The sequence below is a fragment of the Aotus nancymaae genome, unplaced genomic scaffold (genome assembly GCF_030222135.1).
Source record: "Aotus nancymaae isolate 86718 unplaced genomic scaffold, 86718_ANA_hifiasm-v0.15.2.pri h1tg000006l, whole genome shotgun sequence".
Lineage (NCBI taxonomy): Eukaryota > Metazoa > Chordata > Mammalia > Primates > Aotidae > Aotus > Aotus nancymaae.
In genome coordinates this window covers 48,020,697-48,034,921 of record NW_026988417.1, presented here as the reverse complement: position 1 = coordinate 48,034,921, position 14,225 = coordinate 48,020,697, and the positions used below count along the sequence as shown (strand labels likewise).

At 37.3% G+C, this 14,225-nt stretch overlaps 1 pseudogene; it reads left to right on the top strand.

Moving 5' to 3' along the window:
* Window positions 1-1,419: 1,419 nt before the first annotated feature.
* Window positions 1,420-1,818, top strand: LOC105709228 (large ribosomal subunit protein eL31-like; annotated as a pseudogene).
* The last annotated feature ends 12,407 nt before the right edge of the window (window positions 1,819-14,225 follow it).

The window sequence follows — 14,225 nt, the reverse complement described above, 5'->3', positions numbered from 1 at the left end:
TTTATAAGCTGCCTAGTCCATAGTAGTTTGTTATAATAGCCCAAAAGGACTAAGACAGTATACATATTTTTCACACCTTAGCCCCTTGAGGGTAACAACTTCATTTGCTTCCTTGAGTCCTTCTTGGTTCAAGTCATACTTGATTGCTTACAACTTAGGTGAATAGAGAATACATACGTGGAAGAAATATTAAATTACATTTCAGTGGATTATTCACATAAATGTTAATAGGGAAAAAAAACTCAGAGTGAGGCATCTTTTCTATGTAATTGCCTTTCAAACACACATGCTGGGATTATAAACAATGCAAACCAAGGAGGGAGAATGATCTGGGTGCTTCCTGGAGGCCAGAGTTGCAGACCATATGGAGCGTCGGAGGCCTGCCAAGGTCAGCTTCATGGTGAAATAACTTTCAGCTGCTCCCCCGAATGGCTGCTTTCAGCCGGGTTCTGCAGCTTATTTTCTGAGCTCCAGCAGAAGGGAGATCCCTCAAGCCTGCATTTTAAAAATCCTAAACAAAACCTTACTAAATGTGTTCCAGCTTTTCCTGTCTTGATACAGACAGCTGCTTTATGGAGTTCATGAAAGTCAGTGCTGCAGAATGTTTCAAATAGGAAGGGGGTTCCCATGATTTCTCAATAGATGAGAAGAGGGCTCACTTTGTTGGGGGAGGGTTGATGAATTATAAGCATTGATTTTACAGAAGAAACATATGATGTTTGTCATTAAGTGATAGGAGTTGCAAGTGGGGAACAAAGTGATGGTGTCAATGGATGGACCCAGATGTGATCTTTGTTTTGTCAGTCACAGAGTAGTTACACCCAAGCAATGTGAGAAGCAGTCTCTCAAAATAGAGAGTGGGGGAGAAGTGCTTCCTGTACTCTGGAGAAGGAAACAGAAATAAAGCCGTGGCAAAGCTCATTAGATGATGTGACTTTACAACATAATTTAGTGCTGCTTTGTAAAAAAGAAAATTCTTTAAAAATTGAAAAAGGCTTTTGAGATTTTGCATTGTTTTTTAGAAGGCAGTATTATCTTGTAGAGGGTAGAAGCATAATATTAATAGCTACTTTTGTGGGGAACACACTGCAAACCAGACCCTGCCCCAGACACTCACACATACTTATTCTGATTTTTACAATAAGCCTGCCGGATAGTTGTTACCCGGGTCTGTTTTGTGTCCATTCTCTTTCCAAAGACAGGCTTAAGGGTTAAGCTGCGGTAAAGGGTAGAGGGAATGCCAAAAGCAGAGAGAAAAGAAATGTAGCTTATAATGTGTTTGCATGATTATTACAGAATTGTAGGAAATTACATCAATGCCGTATGTTACAAGGTAAGCTATTCCAGAGGTCATGGAACAGAAGGTCTCACAGATAAAACTAAAATTCTTTAACCAATTTAAAATATACAGCAGTCCCTTTCCAACTCGGACCCAGCAGAATGGCCCCTGCAAAGAAGGGTGGTGAGAAGAAAAAGGGCTGTTCTGCCATCAACGAGGTGGTGACCCCAGAATACACCATCAACATTCACAAGCGCATCCATGGAGCGGGCTTCAAGAAGCATGCCCCTCGGGCACTCAAAGAGATTCCAAAATTTGCTATGAAGGAGATGGAAACTCCAGATGTGCACATTGATACCAGGCTCAACAAAGCTGTCTGGACCAGAGGAATAAGGAGTGTTCCATACTGAATCCATGTGTGGTTGACCAGAAAACATAATGAGGATAAAGATTCACCAAATAAGCTCTATACTTTGGTTACCTATGTACCTGTTATCATTTTCAAAAATCTACAGACAGTCAACGTGGATGAGAATTAATCACTGGTCATCAAATACATCAAATAAAGTTATAAAATTGAAAAAAAAACATAAAGCAAGAAGTTAGCAGAAAGGAATGAGACAGGATAACACACAAAGGATGGGTGCAAGTAGGGTGGAAGGATCACACTACCACTGGAGTCCTGGGTTAGGCCAAGGACTAACACCATAAAAACCCTAGAAGAAAACCTAGGCAAAACCATTTGGGACATAGGCATAGGCAAGGACTTCATGAATAAAATACCAAAAGCATTGGCAACAAAAGTCAAAATAGACAAATGAGATCTAATTAAACTCCAGAGCTTCTGTACAGCAAAAGAAACAATCATTAGAGTGAACTGGCAACCAACAGAATGAGAAAAAATTTTTGCAATCTATCCATCTGACAAAGGGCTAATATCCAGAAACTACAAAGAACTAAAACGATTTACAAGAAAAAAACAAGCAAACCCATTCAAAAGTGGATGAAGGACATGAACAGACACTTTTCAAAACAAGACATATATGAGGCCAACAACCATATGAAGAATGCTCATCATCACTGGTCATTAGAGAAATGTAAATCAAAACCACATTGAGATACCATCTCACGCCAGTTGGAATGGCGATCATTAAAAAATCTGGAGACATCAGATGCTGGAGAGGATGTGGAGAAATAGGAACACTTTTACACTGTTGGTGGGAGTGTAAATTAGTTGTGGAATACAACTAATTTACACCATTGTGGAATACAGTGTGGCAATTCCTCAAGAACCTAGAAATAGAAATTCCATTTGACCCAGCTATCCCATTACTGGGTATATACCCAAAGGATTATAAATCATTCTATTATAAAGTATTATAAAGACACATGCACACATATGTTCACTGCAGTACTGTTTACAATAGCAAAGACCTGGAACCAACCTAAATGCCCATTGATGACAGACTGGACAAGGAAAATGTGGCACATATATACCATAGAATACTATGCAGCCATTAAAAAACTATAAGTTCATGTCCTTTGTAGGGACATGGATAAATCTAGAAACCATCATTCTCAGCAAACTGATACAAGAACAGAAAATCAAACACCACATGTTCTCACTCAAAGGCGGGTGTTGAACAATAAGAACACATGGACACAGGGAGGGGAGTATCACACACTGGGATCTGTTGCAGGGGACTAGGGGAGGGATGGGGGGGTAGGGAGGTTGGGGAGGGATAACAGGGGGAGAAATGCCAGATATATGTGACAATGGGATGGAGGCAGCAAACCACATTGCCATGTATGTACCTATGCAACAATCCTGCATGATCTGCACACATACCCCAGAATCTAAAGTACAATTATATATATATATATATATGAACTGGACCAGGTGATCTTAAATGTTGCATGTTGTCTGAATGTTCTGTACATACATGGTTCATGGCATGTAAGCTGTGTTGTCCTTAGCTAATCTTCCAGGCCTATAATTTAGCCTTCATCTTGAGATTGGGACATTTTCATATATTTTTCAATAGGCTAGCTTCTTGTGGACTGAGGTGAAAAAATTTCAAAATGTATTTTTAAAGCCAAATCAATCTGTACTTAGCCTACAGCTATCTAACCACACTTCCCTGTGGGCTTCATAAAAGCTCACTTTCTGATACTTCTTTATTCACACAAAAACACTTACTTTGTTCAACACTATTATGTGTTGGACAACATTATGATACAGCAAGTATACAGATGAATGAGATATAATTTCTGCCCTTGTCTTCTAGCAGTTAATAATTGATTTTCTTTTATGTGTGTGTGTGTGTGTGTGTGTGTGTGTGTGTGTGTGTGTGTGTGTGTATTTTTTGATGGAGTCTCACTCTGTTGCCCAGGCTGGAGTGCAATGGCTCAATCTTGGCTCACTGCCACCTCTGCCTCCTAGGTTCAAGAGATTATCCTGCCTCAGCCTCCCAAGACCTGGGATTACAGGCACCTGCCACCATGACTGGCTAATTTTTGTATTTTTAGTAGAAACAGGGTTTCACCATGTTTGCCAGGCTGGTCTCAAACTCCTGACCTCAGCCTCCCAAAGTACTGGGATTTCAGGTGTGAGCCACCAGACCCAGCCAATAATTGATTTTCTACAAAGTATTCCAGAAGATAGTGAATGTCAAAGATTTTCTTTTTTATTATTAAAGAATGCTCCATATCAAATTTATTTGGGAAGTGCTGAGTTAAAGTAAGTTAAGCAGGTTTATTTACAGCAGGATTTTTCAGAGCCTTTAATATGCTTACAGGCATTGTGAATTCTAAACAGGGATATAAAGCATGAAGTGTTCCTAAAATTAATTCTTTAGAAAACTCTTCATTAGTGGAGCATCTCCAGGAAACTGGAGACCCATGATACATAATTTGAGAAGTGATGTCTTACTGAAATCTGAGCATTTACACAACAGAAAGTTAGTTTATAGGTAGGCAACAAAATACAGAAGAAATTGAAGACAGATTTTTCCTCTTGAAGAACTTTGACTCTAATAAGGAGTCCAGCCTGAAACACATACAGGGGATATCCACAAACAAATGAAAACCAACATGAAAGTACCCGTAGAGGTGTGGAATCAGCAGAAAACTAAAAAGAGATGGATGAAATTAAACAAGAATAGTTTCATGGAAGAAGAAGGGTTTTGGGACAGAAATTTTTTCATGAACTAAAATTTCCAAATTATTTTTATGAAGATAATTACTCATGAAAGAAAATTTGAAAAAAAAAAAAGTACATTACAGTAACTCATACACATATGTACATTCATAATATATATATGTATGTTTGTTTATATTTTTTCTTTTCATGTGAGAGGATTTTCTACCAGTATTTTTTTTTTACTGTGGTAGAAAAACACGACATAGAATTTACTATCCTAAACCTTTATATACAATATTGTAGTGTTAATTATATGCACATTATTGTGCAATAGATCTCTAAATATTTTTCATCTTGCAAAACTGAAACACTATATTAATTGAACAACAACTTTCTTTTTCCCCCTCTCCTCCCAGCCCCTGGCAATCATCACTTTATGTTTCTAAGAGTTTGACTATTTTAGATAACTTATAAAAGTGCAATCATGCAGTACAGTTGACCCTTGAACAATGTAGGGGTTAGGGTGTCAACTCCCTAATCTGCATATAACTTTCAATTCCACCAAAACTTAATCACTAATAGCCTACTATTGACCAGAAGCCTTACCAATAACATAAACAGTTGATTAACACATATATTATATGATACGTTCTTACAATAATGTAGGCTAAAGAAAAGAAAATGTTATTAAGAAAATCAATACATATGGAACTAAACAACAGCCCACATAGCCAAAGCAATACTAAGCAAAAAGAACAAATCTGGAGGCATAACGTTATCTGACTTCAAATTGTACTACAAGGTTATAGTTACCAAAACAGCATGGAACTTGTATAAAAATAGGAACATAGACCAATGGAAAATAATAGAAAACCCAGGAATGAAGCCAAATAAATAAAGCCAACTAATCTTCAACAAAACGTACAAAAACATGAAGTGGGGAAATATACCCTATTCAATAAATAGTGCTGGGAAAACTGGCAAGACACATGCAGAATAAAACTAAATCCTCATCTCTCATCTTATACAAAAATCAAGTCAAGATGGATCAAAGACTTAAATCTAAGACCTGAAACCATAAGAATTCTAGAATATAACATTGAAAAAACTGTTCTAGACATTGGCATAGGCAAATAATTCATGACTAAGAACTCAAAAGCAAATGCAACAAAAATAAAAAACAAATAAATGGGACCTAATTAAATGAAAATGCTTCTGCACAGCAAAAGAAATAATCAGCAGAGTAGACAGACAACCCACAGAGTAGGAGAAAATATTTGCAAATCATGCATCTGACAAAGAACTAATTCCCCAAATCTGCAAGAAACTCAAATACACAAGACAAAAAGTGAATAATCCCATCAAAAAGTGGGCAAAGGACATGAATAGACAATTCTCAAAATAAGATATACAAATAGCCAACAAACATTAAAAAATGCTCAATATCACTAATTATCAGGGAAATGCAAATTAAAACCACAGTAAGATACCACCTTATTCCTTTAAGAATGGCCATAATAAAAAAAAAATAGATAATGTTGGCATGGATGTTTACTCTGGTGAGAATGTAAAATAGTAAAACCACTATGGAAAATGGTGTGGACATTCCTTAAGGAGCTAAAAGTAGAGCTACCATTTGATCCAGTAATCCCACTACTGGGTATCTATCCAAAGGAAAATAAGTCATTATATGAAAAAGACACATGCACATATGTTTATAGCAGCAAAATTCACAATTGCTAAAGGATAAAATCAACCTAAATGCCCATCAGCCAACAAATGGATAAAGAGGTTGTGGTATCTATACACCATGGAATACTACTCAGGCATAAAATGGAATGAAATGACCTTTGCAGCAACTTGGATGGAGCTGGAAGCCATTATTCTAAGTGAAGTAACTAAGGAATGGAAAACCAAACATCATATGTTCTCACTTATTAGTGGGAGCCAAGCCATAGGATGCAAAGGCATAAGAATGATATAATATAATGGACTTTGGGGACTTGAGGGGAAGGGTTGGAGGACGGTGAAGGAAAAAAGACCACATATTGAGTACAGTGTACACTGCTCAGGTGACAGGTGCACCAAAATCTCAGAAATCACCACTAAAGAACTCTTCCATGTAATCAAAAACAACCTGTAACCCCGAAAATTATTAAAATAATATTTTTAAAAGATGGGCAAAGGACATCTACAGATACTTGTCAAAAGAAGACACACACATGGCCAACAACAGATGAAAAAAATGTTCAGCATCACTAATCATTAGGAAAATACAAATCAAAACCACAATGAGATACCACCTCACACCAGTTAGAATGGCTATTACTAAAAAGTCAAAAAATAACAGATGCCGGAGAGTTTGTGGACAAAAGGCAACACTTACACACTGCTGGTGGGAATGTTAATTAGTTTAGCTACTGTAGAAAGCAGTCTGGAGATTTCTCAAATAACTTAAAATATAACTGCTATTTGAACTAGCAATCACATTACGGGGTACATACCACTGAAATAGAAATCATTCTACCATAAAGACACATGCACATATATGTTATGTTCATCTCAGTGCTATTCACAATAGCAAAGACATGGAATCAAACTAGATGCCCATCACTGGTAGACTGGATAAAGAAAATATGGTATATATACACCATGGAATACAAGACAGCTATTTAAAAAAATTAGATCATGGCCTTTGCAGCTACATGGATGAAGCTGGAGGCCATACTCCTAAGTGAATTAATGCAGGAACAGAAAATCAAATATTGCATGGTCTCTCCTGTAAGTGGGAGCTAAACACTGAGTACACATGGACACACAGAAGGGAACAATAGACACTGGGGCCTATTTGAGGGTAGAGGGTGTGAAGAGAGTGAGGACTGGAAAACTGCCCATTGGGTATTATGCCAATTACCTAGGTGATAAAACCAAACCCCTGTGACACATAATTTACCCATGTAACAAACCTGCACATGTGCCCCTTGAATCTAACATAGAACTTGGAAAGATAATAAATAAATATTTTTTTAAAAAAGAAAATCATAAGGAAGAGAAAATATACATTTACAATTTATTAAATAGGAAAGAATCATCATAAAAGTCTTCATCTTCATTGTCTTCACATTGAATAGGCTGAGGAGGAGGAAGAGGAGGGATTGGTCTTGCTGTCTCAGAGTGTCAGAGGCAGAAGACATAGAGGAGGTGGAAGGAGAGGCAGGAGAAGCAGGCATACCTAGTGTAAATTTTGTTGGAAAAAAATTCATGTACAAGTAGACCTATGCAGTTCAAACTTGCGTTGTTCAAAGGTCAACTGTGTTTGTCTTCTTTTGACTTATTTCACTTAACATGACATTAAATTTCCCCCGACATAGCATATAATAAGAGTTTCCTCTATTTAAAGGCTGAATAATATTCCATTGTATGCCTATCTAGTTAATCCAATCATCTGGTGATGGACATTTAAGTTTCTTTTACCTCTTGGTTATTGTGAATAAAGCTACAATGAACATGGGTGGGTAAATATCTCTTTGAGTCTCTGTTTTCAATTGTTCTGGATAAATACTCAGAAGTATGACTGCTGGATCATGTGATAATTCTATTTTATTTTATTTTTTAACTTTTATTTTAGGTTTGGGGGTACATGTGAAGGTTTGTTCTATAGGTAAATTTGTGTCATGGGGGTTTGTTATACAGGTTATTTCATCACCCAGGTGTTAAGCCTAGTACCCAATATTGTTTTTTTTATCCTCTTGAGGGATCCTCCTTCCACCCTCCACCCTCCAGTAGGCCCCAGTGTCTGTTGTTCCAGGCTGTGTGTCCATGTGTTCTCATAATTTAGCTCTCACTTGTAAGTGAGAACAGGTGGTATTTAGTTTTCTGTTCCTGAGTTAGTTTGCTAAGGACGACAGCCTCCAACTCCATCCATGTTCCCACAAAAGATATAATCTCATTCTTTTTTATGGCTGCATAGTATTCCATGGTATATATCTACCACTTTTGCCTTATCCAGTCTGTCATTGATGGGCATTTAGGTTGAGTCCAGGTCTCTGTTATTGTGAAGTACTGCAATGAACGTTCTCATGCATGTGCCTTTATAATAGAATGACTTATAGTCCTCTGGGTATATAACCAGTAATGACATTGCTGGGTCAAATAGTAGTTATGCCTTTACTTCTTTGATGAATCACCACACTGCTTTCCACAATGGCTGAACTAATTTACACTCCCATCAACAGTGTAAAAGTGTTCCCTTTCTCCACAACCTCACCAGTATCTGTTATTTTTTGACTTTTTTGTAATTGCCATTCTGACTGGTGTGAGATGGTATCTCATTGTGGTTTTGATTTGCATTTCTGTAACGATCAATGATTTTGAGATTTTCTTCATATGCTTGTTGGCTGCATGTACATCTTCTTTTGAAAAGTGTCTGTTCATGTCCTTTGCCCACTTTTTAATGTAGAGTTGTTTTTTTTTTTTTTTTTTTTTGTAAATTTGTTTAAATTCCTTATAGATGCTGGATATCAGACCTTTGTCAGATACATAGTTTGCGAATATCTTCTTCCATTCTATAGGTTGTCTGTTTATTCAACTGATAGTTTCTTTTGCTGTGTAGAAGCTCTTAAGTTGAATTAGATCCCATTTGTCAATTTTTGCTTTTGTTGCAGTTGCTTTTGTGTCTGTCATGAAATTTTTGCTCATTCCTATGTCCAGGATGGTATTGCCTATGTTATCTTCCAAATTTTTTATAGTTTTGAGTTCTACATTTAAGTCTTTAATCCATCTTGAGTTAATTTTTGTATATGATGTAAGGAAGAGGTACAACTTCAATCTTCTGCATATGGCTAGCCAGTTATTCCAGCATCATTTATTGAATAGGCAGCCTTTTCCCCGTTGCTTGCTTTTGCCAGCTTTGTCGAAGATCAGATGGTCATAGATGTGCAGTATTATTTCTGTGTTCGCTTTTTTGTTTTATTGTTGTATGTGCATGTTTTTGTACCAGTACTATGCTGCTTAAGTTACTGTAGCCCTATAGTATATTTGAAGTCAGGTCATGGATGCCTCCAGCTTTGTTCTTTTTGCTTATGATTGCCTTGGTTATTCAGGCTATTTTTTGGTTCCACATGAATGTAAAAAATTTTTTTTCTAGTTCTGTGAAGAATGTCGGTGGTAGTTTGATAGGAATGGCATTTAATCTGTACATTGCTTTGCAAAGTATGGTCATTTTAATGATATTGATTCTTCCTATCCATGAGCATGAAATGTTCTTCCATTTGTTTGTATCTTTCTGATTTCTTTGAGCAGTGTTTTGTAATCCTCATTGTGGAGATCTTTTACCTCCCTGGTTTGCTGTATGCCTATGTATTTTATTGTTTCTGTGGCAATTGTGAATGGGATTGCATTCCAGATTTGGCTTTCAGCTTGACTGCTGTTGGTTTATAGGAATGCTAGTGATTTTTGTACATTGATTTTGTATCTGAAACTGCTGAAGTTATCAGCTAAAGAAGCTTTTAGGCTGAAACTATGTGTTTTTCTAGACATAGAATTATATTTTCTACAAACAGGGACAATTTGACTTCCTCTCTTCCTATTTGGATGCCTTTATTTCTTTCTCTTGCCTGATTGCTCTGGCTAAGACTTCCAACACTATGTTGAATAGGAGTGGTGCTAGAGGGCATCCCTCTGTTGTGCCTTTCAAGGGGAATGCTTTCAGCTTTTGCCCATTCAGTACGATGTTGCCTGTGGGTTTGTCATAGATGGATCTTATTATTTTGAGCTATGTTCTTTCGGTACCTAGTTTACTGAGAGACTTTAACATGAAGAGGTATGGACATTTGTCAAAAGCCTATTCTGCCTCATCTATTGAGATGATCATGTGTTTTTTGTCCTTAGTTCTATTTATGTAATTAATTATATTTATTGATTTGCATACACTGAACTAACCTTGCATGCAGGGGACAAAGCCTATTTGATCATGGTGGATTAGCTTTGTGACGTGCTGCTGGATTCAGTTTGCCAGTATTTTGTGGAGGATTTTGGCATCAGTGTTCATCAAGGATAACTGGACTGAAGTTTTCCTTATTTGTTGTGTCTCTGCCAGGTTTTGGTATCAGATAATGCTGGCCTCGTAGATTAATTTAGGGAGTAGTCCCTCCCCCTCAATTTTTTAAAATAGTTTCAGTAAAAATGGTACCAGCTCTTCTTTGTACATCTGGCAGAATTTGGCTGTGAATCCATCATGTCCTGTGCTTTTATTGGTTGATAGTCTATTTATTACTGATTCAATTTCAGAGTTCATTATTGGTCTGTTCAGGGAATCAATTTCTTCCTGGTTCATTGTTGGGAAGGTGTATGTGTCCTCCCGGAATTCATCAATCTCTTCTAGGTTTTCTAGTTTGTTTGCATAGAGGTGTTCATAGTAGTTTCTGATGTTTATATTTATCTTTGTGCCCATTCATCATTTCTGATTGTGTTTATTTGAATCTTGTCTCTTTTCTTCTTTATTAATCTAGCTAGCAGCCTATGCATCTTATTAATTTTTTCAAAAAATAAACTCCTAAATTTGTTGATCTTTTGAATAGTTTTTCATGTCTCAATTTCCCTCAGTTCAGCTCTGATTTTGGTTATTTCTTGTTTTCTGCTAGTTTTGGATTTGATTTGTTCTTGCTTCTTTAATTATTGCAGTTGTGATGTTAGGTTATTAGTTTTAGATCTTTCCAACTTTTTGATATGGGCATTTAGCACTATGAATTTCCCTCTTAATGCTGTCTTAGCTGTGTTCCAGAGATTCTGGTATATTGTGTCTTTGTTCTCATCCATTTAAAAAAACTTATTGATTTCTGCCTTAATTTCATTATTTACCCAAAAGTCATTCAGGATCAGGTTGTTTAATCTCCATGTAATTTCATGGTTTTGAGCTATTTTCTCATCTTGACTTCTATTTTTATTGCACTGTGGTCTGAGAATGTGCCTGGTTTGATTTTAGTTCTTTTGCATTTGCTGAGGCTTGTTTTATGTTCAATTGTTCAGTCAATTTTAGAGCATGTGTCATGTAGCAATAAGAAGAATGTATATTCTGTTGTTTTAGGGTAAAGAGTTCTATAAAGGTCTGTCCATTTGGCCCAATGTTGAGTTCAGGTCCTGAACATCTTTGTTAATTTTCTGCTTGATGATCTAATACTGTCAGTGGATTGTTAAACTCTCCCATTATAATTGTATGGGAGTCTTCATCTCTTTGTAGGTCTCTAATAACTTGCTTTATGAATCTGGATGCTCCTGTGTTGGGTACATATATATTTAGGATAGTTAGCTCTTGTTGAATTGAACTTGTTACCATTATGTAACGCCCTTCTTTGTCTTTTTTATCTTTATTGGTTTAAAGTTTGTTTTGTCTGAAATTAGGATTTCAACCCCTGCCCTTGTTTTTTTTCTGTTTTTATTTGCTTGGTAGATTTTCTTCCATCTGTTTATTTTGAGCATATGGGTGTCATTATGTGTAAAATGGGTCTCTTAAAGACAGCATACCATTGGGTCTTGCTTTTTTATTCAGCTTTCCAGTCTGTGCCTTTTAAGTGGGGTATTTAGCCCATTTACATTCAAGATTAGTATTGATAGTGGTGGATTTGATTCTGTCATTTTGTTGTTAGCTGGTTACTATGCTGGCTTGTTTGTGTGGTGGTTTATAGTGTCACTGGTCTGTGTTTTTAAGTGTGTTTTTGTATTAGCTCATAGCAGTCTTTCCTTTCTATATTTAGTGCTCCTTTCAAGGATCTCTTGTAAGGCAAGTCTGGTGGTAACAAACTCCCTCAAACATTTGCTTATCTGAAATGGATCTTATTCTACCTTTACTTAAGAAGCTTTGTTTGTCGGGATGTGAAATGCTTGATTGAAGATTTTTTTTTCTTTAAGAATGTTGAGGGCCAGGTGCGTTGGCTCACAACTGTAGTCCAAGCACTTTGGGAGGCTGAGGTGGGCAGATCACAAGGTCAGGAGATTGAGACCAACCTGGTTAACATGGGAAAATGCTGACTCTACTAAAAATACACAAAATTAGCTGGGTGTGGTGGCATGCACCTGTAATCTCAGCTACTTGGGAGGCTGAGGCAGAAGAATCACCTGAACCCAGGAGGTGGACATTGCAGTGAGCCGAGATTACACCACTGCATTCCAGCCAGGCAACAGGGCAAGTCTCTGTCTTAAAAAAAAAAAAAAAAAAAAAAAAAAATGTTGAATATAGGCCTCTAATCTCTTCTGATTTGCAGGGTTTCAGCTGAGAGGTCTACTTTTAGCCTGATGGAGATCCCTTTGTAGGTAACCTTCCCTTTCTCTGCCTTTAACATTCTTTCTTTCATTTTAACCTTGGAAAATCTGATGATTATGTGCCTTGGGGATGATCTTCTTGTGTAGACTCTTGCAGGAGTTCTCTGTATTTCCTGAATTTGACTGTTGGTCTCTCTAGCAAGGTTGGGGAAGTTTTCATGAACGATATCCTGAAAAATGTTTTCCAAGTTGTTTGATTTCTCCTCCTCCCTTTCAGGGATGCCAATGATTCATAGATTTGGCCTCTTTACATAATCCCATACTTCTCAGAGATTTTGTTTATTCATTTTTATTCATGTTTCTTTATTTTCATCTGACTGTCTTATTTAAGGGAGCCAGTCTTCAAGTTCTGAGATTCTTTCCTCAGCTTGGTCTATTCTGCCTTGTGACTGCATTGTGAAATTCTTGTATTGTGTTTTTCAGCTCTGTCAAACTCTTTAGGTTCTTTTATATACCAGATATTTTGTACTCCAACTTCCGTATCATTTTATCATGATTCTTAGTTTTCTTGGATTGAGTTTTGCCATTCTTCTGAATCTTGATGGTATTTATTTCTATCCATATTCTGAATTCTATTTCCATCATTTCAGCCAGCGCAGCCTGGTTAAGTACTCTTGTTAGAGACCTGGTGCAGTTGTTTGGAGGACATACAACATTCTGGTCATTTGAGTTTTTGAGTTAGTGGAGTTCTTGTATTTATTTATTTATTTTTGAGATAATGTTTCACTCTTGTCACCCAGGCTGGAATGCAATAGCAATTCTTTCTCATCTCTGCAAGTGGGTGTTTCTTTAACTGCAGGGTAAATTGAGTGCAGTTAACAGACTTCTTTTCTGGATGTTTTCACAAGGCCAAGGCTTTGTTCAGGGTCTGTATTTCAAGCTGACTTCTTGTCTTTGGTTTCAGAGGGGAGTATGTTAGCAAGATATTTTTAGTGTTAAAGCTTTGGGGTATGATCCAGTAGATGGCACTTAGGCTTATTGGTCAATTGGTAGATTCTTGCACATTGTGTGGCTCCCCTATGTTTCCTCATATTTGTAGCTATGTTCCCTCTAATGCTCTGAAAGTGTGGGCTCTTCTCCCCCTTGAGAGCTGGCTGTAGTTCACAGCTTGGCACTCCTGGGCTGCTCATTGCAGCTCTGAGGTGATATCAGTGTTTATGTTCCTTCCCCAACTTGGAAGCAGAAGAAGAAGGGACATTAGTAGTGGTTGTGGCCAAGGTTCTTTTGCTTGAGAGATGTAGGTCAGCAATCATTTAGTGCAATCATCCCAGGAGGGAGGGTCTGTACTGTGGGTCCAAGCTGGGGGTTCACTGTCTGGTGATGAGCAGTGGAGGCGAGGTGGCCCATAGGAGATGGACAGCCTCCTCTCCTTGGTTTGACTGCAGCTTGTTGGAGGTGTGGAGAAGATATTTAGGGACTTTGCTTCTTCATTAGTCCAAGGGTAGCAAGGGCAGTTCCACTGCAAAGGCTTGGGAAAAGAGGTTTTCA